The sequence below is a fragment of the Mustela lutreola genome, chromosome 8, assembly GCF_030435805.1.
Source record: "Mustela lutreola isolate mMusLut2 chromosome 8, mMusLut2.pri, whole genome shotgun sequence".
NCBI classification, from domain to species: domain Eukaryota; kingdom Metazoa; phylum Chordata; class Mammalia; order Carnivora; family Mustelidae; genus Mustela; species Mustela lutreola.
This window is the reverse complement of record NC_081297.1, coordinates 133,051,756-133,063,830: the sequence shown is the minus strand read 5'-3', so window position 1 is coordinate 133,063,830 and position 12,075 is coordinate 133,051,756.

Here is a 12,075-nt window from a genome sequence, read left to right as displayed (position 1 = left end):
ATCAACCTAAGTTGTCGAGGTACCGCTTCTTACTTTACGTCCATTTTCCCTTCAAAGTGAAGGATAAGGGGGAGAGACGTGTCAGAAGACTCCGCACAGCGGAGCTGAGATTTCCCAGGGTGATAAGCTCACTCTCTGCTTTTCCCTCCACACCCCAACTCCAGCCCTTCCTAACTGACTCCTTGGGGGAGGGATTGGCCAAATGTGTAATGCCCTTACTCACAGTCCCCCTTTCCATTGTCCCAGATTCACCAGACACCGGGTGGTCTCCACACTCCCCACATCCCCTCTTTCCGAATCCAGCAATGTCCAGGTCCTGTGGAAAGAGCTGATAGGAAAGTGGGTGACAAGGGCCACGCTGGGATTAAGGCCTGGGGGCTCTTGCCTTCTGCTGAAAAGTGAAGAGAGAATGTGAGATTATTCTGCTTCAAGTTAGTCTTCTCTCCCAGTTTCCATTATAAATGTAGAGGCAGAGTGCAAGGAGAAAAAGCCTTCCTGTTTCTCCAGGACGGAAGAAACATTTCAGATAGAGCCTTTGTTTAAGAAGCTGGACATTCTGTGTGAGCATGGTGGAGATAAAGGGAAGGGATGGAAATCATATTTCAATTCAGCTGAGCAACAGCTTCCAAGGCTTCCGTCTCTGTGAATTCAAAAAGACTCAGGGCTGGCCCTGAACACAATGGTCAGGTTGGAAGGTTACACCTAGGTGGAGGTAGCAGATCATGGAGAGAAGATGGAGGAAGGAGCCTACCAGGTCTTCCTCTTGGTTGGGTATTAGAATGGGAATGCAAACACACTATTGCCTTTAAGGATTCGTAATTTAAATCATTGTTAATGGTTACAAACATCTAAACTAGAATTAGAAGCAGGAAATATTAGTGGAATGGAGTTTGGGGATCAGAAAACTGCTCAGTTAGACTTTACCTTCTTAGTTCAAAGGGGGAAAATCCCAACCATCTGACATCTTTCATCTTGAATTATCTAAAAAGATACCACCTGGAGAGTGTAAAAAGACACTAAGATGAACTTTGCAGCAATTTTTTATTAGCATGCATTTTGAACAGGTCAAATGTCTATCAGTAAGAGATTGTTTAGGTAATTACAATCTGTATAATGAAATGTACAGGAATGAATTAAAAACAAAATGAGGTAAAATCTGTAAATACTGACTATCAAGGAAGTCTAGAAGGTATTGTTAAGTGAAAAAACCATGATCATATTTTTATTTTTTTTTTAAAAAGCTGTCAATGATATATAGTTATGTACATGGCCTATAGGTATGTTTCTATAATCACAGAAGAAAGAAAAGACTGGTGAGGACCAGATTGTTGACAGTTGTTTCTACTAGGACTAGAATGGGGGTTGGAGACTACTCTCATTCTTTACCTTATATTCTATTTTAAAGAGAAGAAAAATGATGTGATTAAAAATAATTTGAATTATGTTTTTTCTCTTGTTTTTATTTTCTTTATTTCAAAATTTTCCTTTTTAAAAAATTTATTTATTTACATAAGATAGAGAGTGAGAGAGAGCCCAAGTGACAGGGAGAAGAAGGAGAGGGAGAAACAAGTTGCCTGCTGAACAGAGAGACTGACATGGGGATTTGTCCCAGGACCTCAAGATCACAGCCTGAGCTGAAGGAAGATGCTTAACCGACCGAGCCACCCAGGCACCCCATATTTCAATATATTCTGTAACAAAAATATACTAATGAAATCAGAAATAAACAGGTACATGACGGAGTCAATTACTGATCCACCTTTCCCTTTAATTCTTTGAAACAGAGATCCACCATCTAGAATAAAGATCTGCTCCCAGAGCCAAGAGTACATTGTCCCAGCTAGGAACTTACATGAATATAATATTTCTAAGTCCAGTGTCAGCCTGGTTGTTGATACCTTAAAACAAGATTTCAGAGATATGCATGTTCATCCAGAAGAATATCCTATTTATGAAGTCTTCTATTAAGACTTCATAAATCAAAATTGAGTAGAGATGAAGTGTTACTATTTCCCTGGATTTGTTATGTTCATTAACCTTGTTTCCTTTTAAAAGTTGTTCCTGGAATTGCCCAGCTCCACAGTCTACTCAAAGCTTTGCTCTTTTAGAACTTTCTGATGAAGGAGACAGAATAACACAGTGATCATGCAAGGGAATTGAAATCAGGCGGAACCCCTGTTTTCCCATTCACTGAATCAATGACCTCAAGCAAATTATCTACCACATTGTGCTTCTGCTCCCTTATCTGTAATGTGACGATATAATAGTACCTACTTCATAGATGAGGTAAGAGCATTAGTTAAGAAAAACCTGTCAAACTTAGAAGAATGTGAAGTGTCAGTAGTTACTATCACTAACTCTGCCTAGAAAATGTCAATCAAGGGGCAATGGAAACCTGTTAGGAGCAATTTGGATCTTCTCTGAAACAAAACAAAACAAACAAATAAACAACAAAACAAAACAAAACAAAAACCTTACCACTTACTGTGGGCAAAAGAAATAGAGCTGGAGAATTGGGAATAGACTGAGGATCTTGAAGCTACAGTCAGCATACTTCCATGGAATAAGGTGATGTTTTAAGATTCAGAACCCCAGAATCAACTCCCAGCTTTACCATTTACCAGATATTTGCACATGAACAATTATGTTACCCTCCTTCACTTTTTGTTAACTACAAAATGTCAACAATAATAGTGCCCAGTTTATACGGTAGTGTGATAATTAAATTAATCCTACGTACTCAATACATGCTAGCTTTTACTTGTCTTCAGATGCTATCAGTGACCCAGCCTCTCTACCCTTACTACTTCAGGGCAAAAGGCTAACTTCCAGGTCCAGTTGCTTAATTTCTCTTTCTGAGTTTTATCTGATTCAAAGCACTTTCTCTGCTTTAATGGTAGACTAAAATTTTCTGGAAATTAATAGCCTCCCATCAGTCTTCTACCAGGACACCGGCTCCCAGAGTTTCCTGATTGGGATTAAGCTCAGTTGCCCACAATAATAGCTGCTTGATAACACTCCCTTTAGTTACTGCCTTTCTTTCTCTGTTTCTCTTTCCTACTTTTCTAACTTTGATTCTTAGCTATTTGCACTAGAGTTCTTTTCTCAGGGTCTGGTTCTGGGAGAACCCAAACTAGGACAGAGGTACATAGTGTTTTGTGATGATGAAGGCAGCATCTGTTGCTCATACAAGCCTCTGCATTATGTCCTTCCAAGATTGCCACTCAGAAGCCCAAATAATATACAATTATTAATTTTAATGTTTTTTTGCTCTCTCTTAACTCAGTTTCCTTACGTTTCCCTGGTTTCTAATGGAAATACAAGATCTTGACAACTGCCACCATCTTGTAAACATGGATGGACCCAGTTTGGACCACTATCTCCCTGAAAGTGAAATGTCCTTGTTTATCTGAAATCCATTCTATGCCTTACTATTACACTCTCTGAAATTCCAAAAGAAGATTCAAAGTAGGCTTTCAGCTGCTCTGAAAGTAAATACCATCATTGTCACTGTCACACAGGAATCTGAAAGGCAAACTCTTATCTCTTCAAAGAATAGAAATTTGAATGTGGATTTAGGCTAGTACATAAGGCATATAGAAAAATAAAAAATTCTAACCCCCAAAACATAGACAAAGGTAAATTGAATTCTCCTATTCATGAGTATCATGGAAGGAGCAATTCCACGCAGGAGAGGGAGTAGAACAGATTTAGACAAGCTAGGTTCCCATACTAACTTCTCCACCACTACTGTGTAACCTTTGGAAATGGCATTTAATCTAACTAAACTTTGGTTTTCTTATTTGTAAATTGGGGATAAAAATATATACATACATATACACATACATACGTCACAGGTTTTTTCCTAGGGGTTAAATATGCTAATGTATATTAAGTACTTAATACAACAGCATATAGTAAGAGTCCAAGAAATATTGACCCTCATTTTCCTTACTGATAATAACAATAACATTTGACAGTGGAAACATAAGGCACCATATAGTATGCACTAAAATTTATAGATTCTGGAAGCCAAAAAGACATCATAGACATCTTATAGGACAGCAATCCTCTAACCGAGGTAAGATAGAAACAACATTCTACAGAGCCCACAATTGGTTTCAGGAACCAAATGCAATAATTGCTCAATACATGTTAGATATGATGGTATTGGTGTTGCTGTTGGAACTACAAGCAAAGGGAAGAACTTGTTGTTGGAAGCCTTTAAGGTTATAGATCAGTGCAAAGCCTATTCATTGTCACCCAGAAGGTGGCCACAGGTAACACTTAATACTAGCTTAAAATAGGGGACCATTTCTTTTCTCTAAGCCAAGAATATGGACAGGAACTTATGCATCTTGGAAGAAGAGGTGGGATTTTCTGGGCTCAGTTTGCCAGGGGGAAAAATGAGTTTAATTAGTATGCACTTCCACTGAGATGGGGGCATACCTTCTGTCTAAACACTTTCAGCGGGTTGATACCTAGATTGTCCAGTTGACTGCTTCTCAGGATAGAATTAATATCCCACAGTATGCAGGTTACATTGCTGCTGGGGACATGCACTTCAGCATTTGCCTTAGAAATTTCTGCTCCATATCTCCAAGCCCCCAAGTTGGAGGTCTTATTCAGAGTGAATGGCTGGAGCTCTTTCAGAAACTTTAACCGTAACAAAGTCATGCTGGCTTGTGGCCTATCTTATCACCATATTGCTTTCTGAAGAAACATTATTTTCATGGCAGAGAGGAATTTTTGAGCAATTTAATTCTTTACCGGAGTATTTGGAACGGGAATCTAAAGGAAAATTCCATGTCTTTCCTTACAGAAAAGTATTCTTATATTCTATAAAATTTTCTCCTTTCTCTTTCCTGTACTTTGTATCTCTCAAACCTCAGCTCTCTCTGTATCTCTCTCTCACACACACATTTATGTTCTTATCTCCTGACTTTTGGGCTCTAAAAATAACATAGTGTGATGGGTCAGAGCATGGCCTCTAGAATAAGATTGACTAGTTTTGAAATTAGCAGTGCCAGTGTTTGTTTATGGCCTTGGAAAAGTTGCCTCAAATTAGTTGACATATATTGACTTTTACCTTGTGCCAGGCATGTATTAAGTAACTTGCCCAAAATCACTTAGCTAGTTGATAATGGAACCAGGACTTGAGCTCAGGCATCTTGACCCCAAAGCACACATTGCTGGTGGTGATACTCTTCTGCCATGCTCTGCCTCAGTTTTTTCATCTTTAAAGTGGGAGTGGGTATAATAATAATACCTCCTCATGTCAGGAAAGGCAATAAGGCTGTAAACCTAGTAAGTAATTTCTTCCTGACATCAAATGTCCTTAATGGTTCTACTTTACTGAGTTAACTGAAGTTCAGAGAAGCCAAGCTACTTTCATACAGTCACACTATTAAATTAGTAAAACAGGCTGGATTTAAATTCAAATTTATACTACTTCTAGAGTAGCTATTCAAACCTACATTCAGCCACCTGCCTATGATATTGGGCATGTTTCTCCATCACCCTGGGCCCCAGTTTTCTCATCATTAAATTAAGGGATTCCCTCTACACAAAGCTGAGGAAAGAATAAAAATTAGATATGAAAATTTAATTTGTAGGTCTTCAAATGGCATGGAACTGTAAACCAGGGTACCACTGGAGATTTCTAGAAGCTTCCTCTTATTTTGCACACAACGAGGGAATGAACAAAGTTTGATGGAGACAACAGACACACTAAAATTCTCCAAGGACACCACAGATGCTTATTCACCTTATTGGATGACCTATTAAGAGATCCTGCTGAGGAGAGGATAGAGGGATGGCTGCCAAGGTCCCTGGGGTCAGCGATATAGAAGTGGGGAGATGACCCACTATCTATTTGAGGATGGAAGAAGATTGTCTTTTCTCCTGAAACAACAGTGTATTCATAAGAAAGAAGGAAGCTCAACAGTTGAGCTCATGGAGAATTCAGTTACCTACACATCCAATCTTCCTTCATTCCTGTTGCCCTAACTGAATCACTAGGATTACCTTCCCTTTGGGGGCAGGTGGCTTCAGCCATTTGTTCAACAAATATTTGTTAACTGCCCATCATGTGCCAGACACTATTCCAAAGAATAGAAGTAAAGGTCCAAATTTTGCGAAGCCTGCATCCTGGTATGTGGGCAGGGGGGCAGGAAGGGCCATGCAATATAAAGAAATAAAGAAAATAATTATTTTGTGTGACAAGGGCTGTGAAGAAAAGGAACACTTGGATTACTCATTAAAATAATTCCCAATGATAGATCACTATGTACTCTTGGTAAATAATCTGAAGGTATTCAAAGAATTAAGTGACATCCTTATAATAAACCTTACATTTTTATTTATGTCAATAAGATTTCTCAACAACTACAACTATAAAAAATTAAAAATCACCCATAGAAGTAGAATCAATATTAGTTCCTATCTTATTCTCATTGTAAATAAATCATATATGAATTAATAGAGATTAAAAATATACATCTAATTAATAAATACATTTGCAATTGAAGTGTACTTATTTGGTTAATAAGCATAAATGATATACTAATAATATTTGTAAATTTTACCAATTCAAAAGAAATATTTTAACCGTTAGGGTCTTATGGTAACAGGGATTTTTTAAAAGTTACTTTTAACTTATATTTATATTTTTGTTGCAAAGATCAATAAATTGCTTTTAGAAATAAAATATATTGCATAGGGATAAAATTTTGTGTGCAGTTTGGAATGGAAATAAGATTTAAGAAAATAGGAAGACATAAAATTATAAAATTTTAATGATTATCAAAGTGTTTATCCACATATCTTGAATGGATTATGGTGAATATCAAATTGCAATGGAATTCAGATTTCACTGGATACCTACAGAATGAACTACAGTTTTAAGTGTCAATGTTTTAATTCACCAGGAATTACATTCTTTGCAACATACTATAAACACTTTCAGATGATAACAAAATATATAAGGCACATATTCAATTTTTTATAAAATTGTAATTTTTCAATAAAATTGTTTTAGAGAGTGTATGAAATAGGTTTGAATACCATGTGGGCCATCTGTAGGCTGCAGCCATGCTTAGTGACCTCTAGAGGGAGTCTGTCTTCACACATTGTCCCAGTTCAATTCCAGGACAATTTGGAGGGGTAAAGAGAGTCTGTCCTCACACATTGTCCCAGTTCAATTCAAGGACAATTTGGAGGGGTAAAGAGAGTCTGTCCTCACACATTGTCCCAGTTCAATTCAAGGACAATTTAGAGGGGTAAAGAATTCTTACTTTCATTGATTGCTCCATAAACTGTTAGAAAGGCCCTAGGGATGGAAATCTGACTGGGTGGGAAATGTGTCATAGTGGAAATAGAACTCATGGAGAATAGTTAATAGATCTAATGTGAGTCCAGAGTCTATCTCTTTGGTTCTCTGAACAGTGGTTTCTCCACTTGAAAAATGAGCATTAAGAATACGTACCTACCTTTTCCAATCCACAATGTGGTAGAATATAGTGATAAAGAACACATAATCTGGAATTTGACTGCATGAATTCAAAGTCCAACTTCACCATTTAGCAGCTAGGTACCTGATGTGTATTTTTTATTTCTCTCTGCCCTCTGTCATACTGTGATAGGTATAATAATAGTACCTACTGAACAGAGTTGTTGTGATGCTTAACCAAATGAATATTTATAGATAAAGTGTTTTGAATAGTATGTGGCACATAGCTATTATTATTACTTATTACCTTAGCTATCACTATAATAATCATTCACACGGGAATTGAAAAAAAAAACAAATGGAACAATACATGGGAGTTGTTTTAAAGCATAAGGCTACTATAAAAATGAAGGAAATGCTGATAAAACTATATTAGTTACGGTGCTTTTAGTAGCAAATTGCAGAAAGACAAAAATAAAAAACCCAACTAAAACTGGTTTAACTTATAAGGAAATTTTCTATTCCCCATAACAGTAAGTCCACACATGTGACAACTGGGATTCTAGTGTCATTATTTTGGGCTCTGCCTTATGCATGTGCTCTGTCTTCCTAGTGACTTTCTTCATGATCACAGGATGGCTACTGGCAGAAGCTGAGGTTAGGTGCCTCCCTTCTTCTGTGGTCTGAATGCTTGTACCCCTCCACAATTTATGTGCTGAAACCCTTACCTCAAAAAATGATAGCATTAGGACCTAGGATATTTGGGAGTTTCTTGGGACATAAAGGTGGAGCCCTCAGGAATGGGCTCAGTATCCTCATAAAAGAACCTCACAGAGATCCTTCTTCCCTTCCACCATGTGAAGACCATGAGAAAATGCCAGCTACAAACCCAGAAGAGGGACTTCACCAGACCTCAATCATGCTGGCGACTTGATCCTAAACTTCTCAGGCTCCAGTACTGTGAAAAAGAGATTATGTTTAACTAGTTTATACTATGTATAAACTACTCAGTCTGTGCTATTTTGTTATTGTAGCCTGAACGTACTAAAGTTGTTTTCATATAATTGGCCAACTTAAGTCAAGTGCCCATCTCTAGATCTAAAACATTTCTTAAGGGAATACCATGCACTGATTATCTTAACGCTGGGGTCTTAGATGATTCCTGCTGCCAAATGGGATACTGTGACCAGACCAGACCAGACTAGACTAATCAGGAGCCAGGTCTTGACACTGGGGATGTGAGTCACGTGATGTATTTGGATCCCAGCTGGAAGCAGATGATATATTAAAACTAGCGAAGTAGGAGAATTTATTTTTTTATTTAAATTCAATTACCCAACACATAGAACATAATCGGTTTCAGATGTAGAGTTCAGTAATTCATCAGTTGCATATAACACCGGTGCTCATGATCCATCAAGTGCCTCCTTAATACCCATCACCCAGAAACCCCATCCCCCCACCCCTTCTCCTTCAGCAATGCCCTCAGTCTCTTTCCCATAGTTAAGAGTCTCCCCTGGTTTGTCTTCCTCTCTGATTTCTTCCCATTCTCTTTTCCCTCCCTTCTTCTGTGATCCTCTGCACTGTTCCTTATATTCCTCATATGAGTGAAACCATATGATAATTGCCTTTTTCTTACTGATATATTTTGCTTGGCATAATACCCTCCATTTCCATCCACGTTGATGTAAATGGTAAGATTTCATCCTCTCTGATGGCTGAGTAATATTCCAATGTATATAAATACCACATCTTCTTTATCCATTCATCCGTCTATGGACATCAGGGCTCTTTCCATAGTTTGGCTATTGTGGATATTGTTGCTATAAATATTGGTGTGTAGGTATCCCTTTGGATCACTACGTTTGTATCTTTGGGGTAAATACTAGTAGTGCAATTGCTGAGTTCTAGGGTAGCTCTATTTTTTAGCTTCTTGAGGAAGCTGCTCCATACTGCTTTTCAGAGTGGATACACCAGCATGCATTTCCACCAACAGTGTTAGAGGTTCCCTTTTATTAAATAGGAGAGTTTAATAAAGTGATTATTTTCAAAGTTGCAGGCCGAGTTAGGAACTCAGTAATGGTGGAGTACCCAAGAACTAGCAACAAGAGGGAGCCATTACTAATCCTCAGACCAAGGAGTAGGGAGCTGTTACTAGAATACTCATGTAAAGAATCAAATGGAGAGGGTTGCCCAAGAGGCTCTTTCTCTGTTCCTAGAGAAATGCTGTCAACCTGCAACTACTTAATAGTGGAAGATGCCATCAGAATAAATGCTCCAATGTTATTGTTGTACCACTTGCTGAAAGCCACAGTGCAAGGGATGCTTTGATGCTGGAATGCATACCTATCACCAGGTCAAGCACCCAGGCTCTAAGTCAGAGTGGAGGAAGATAAAGAAGCATTTGGAGGAGCTAGTGGGATAGTGATCTCAAGTGAATATGAGCATACCTGGGTGTACAGAAGAAGGGAGTGGTACCTTAAAAATCCTGTCTCGGTAGGAAAGGGGAAGGGGAAAGCTGGATAGATATCTAACAGGATTCACTACAAGGATCCTCATTCAAAATAAAATTGTTCTGTCTCTTTTTCAAATGTAAACTGTCCGAAATTACAGACATCTCTTATTTGTAAGCAAAATTCACTCTCAAGGGAGCTGCGCAAGAAGATAGCAAAAGGCTGAGCTGCCACTGCTTGATGAGGGATTCAGGGAAAGTGGGATGTCCTGACCTTTCAGGGAAAAGTGAAGAAATCCATTCCCAGAAGGGGGATTGCAAAGGGAAGTGGCTGTTCCCTTAACAAAGCCAAAGAGGGCAAGCCTAATGAGGCCTAAGCCAGTTACATGGTGTAATTTACTGAATGGTGTTGGCTCTCTTGCAGTATTTTAAGGCAAGTTTTTGGTAATACATGATTAGTAGGGAAAGATTTGGCTGTTGCCATTTTCCAAAGGAAACTTGACTACTCTTAGTAATGCAGAAAAATGTTCTCCTTGGAAAGTTTTATATTTCTATGCAAAGCGGTGTCCCAATCAGAATTTACATAATTTATTATTGCCTAGTGTATGAGGATCAGCTAATTAGTTCTGAACTGAATGTCAAGGCAAACAAATCTCTAAGGGTCTCCAAGACGCTCTATGACTGACACCATCGAGAGCCTACAAGGGCAAGGAGAGTCTACACCAGTGGTTCTCAACATTGGTTGCACATTAGAACTACTTGGGGATCTTTAAAAAAATGTCCACGCCCAGAATCCACCCCAGAGTAATTAAATAAGAAACTTTCAGTGAAGCCTAGATAAGTGAGGTCTAAGGTCTAAGGTCACTTAGCCCTTTCGAACCTTAGTTTCATAATCTCTAAAATGGGAGCAACCGTGGAAGTTACAACAGATTATTATGAGGATTAATATTAGAAATTATTTATCGACTTTTTAGTGCAGTGTCTGACATAAAGTGAAATCTTAATAAATGCGTACTATTTACTATATGTTTAAACTTAAGCCAGCTGGAGGTCTCAGAAGGATCCCTACATTCTGCTCAGTTGGCTCTGTTGAGTTTTCTATAGCATGGGAGTGGGGATGGGGAGGAGGATGTTGAAGTAGCCAGATCTTTTGTCCCCTTTTAACTGAAGGTCTATGGGTCTACAAGATGTTTTGGAGTTACTCTGCATGACAAGCAAGGGCATGAACAAAGAATAAGTAAAAACTACTACTATGACTGTCAGTCATAGTCATTATTTATTGAGTATGCCAGGCACCATGTTAGGCACTTAATATCTTCTCTCACTTAATCCCCACAAGAATCCCACAAAAATAGGAAGTATCCCTCACTTTACTGGAAGATACTTCAGCTCAGAAAGGATGCAAATCTTTCCCAAGATTGTCCTGCCAATAACTGAACAAATTAGGATTCAAAGCCAGGTTTCTCTGTTTAGACCTCAAATTTCATCAACTGGGTCATGCTGCCTTCCTTTTATGCTACTCCTGTAGTTACTCCTATAAGTTCCCTTCAGGAAAGGGGGAAAAAAAAACCTTAAGGATCAAATGGGGCCATATTTCAAGGATGGATCCTTCTCTGCTAGTCTTTTCCTTTCTAGAGTAACATAGATCTGGAGTACTGAAGTTAGAGACGACACTGTGGAACTGGCTTTAGGCTACAGATAAAATAAATAAGCCCCCCCCCCCCCCCAGCCAAAGTTTCTGGTCCAGAGCTTTCCTGGAAAAAGAATGATTTTCTCATGGGAATATTTTTTTTCCTGCAGAATGGGTCAGCAGGTAGTGTGTTCTTCTAAGGAAAGAAGGAGCAGCATCTGCCTGTGGTGCTCTTCTGAGGACCTATTCTCATTGTGTTTAGCAGTAGGGTGCAATTAGTAGGTGGAAGAGGTATTTATAGCCATCTCTAAGATGTTAATATAAGTCAATCCATAACGCTAAGAATGTGCTACTTACTTCCACTGGGAAGGGCACCAGACCATTGTGATCCAGTTCCCTCTCCCCAAAATGGGGTCACTTGGCCTCACATAAATTTTTCCTGATTTTGGAAAGTGCTTATGTGAAAACCTTAGAAAGATAACATTTGAATCACATTTACATATATATATTTAATAACTTCATTGCAAAGACAAAATGATGATG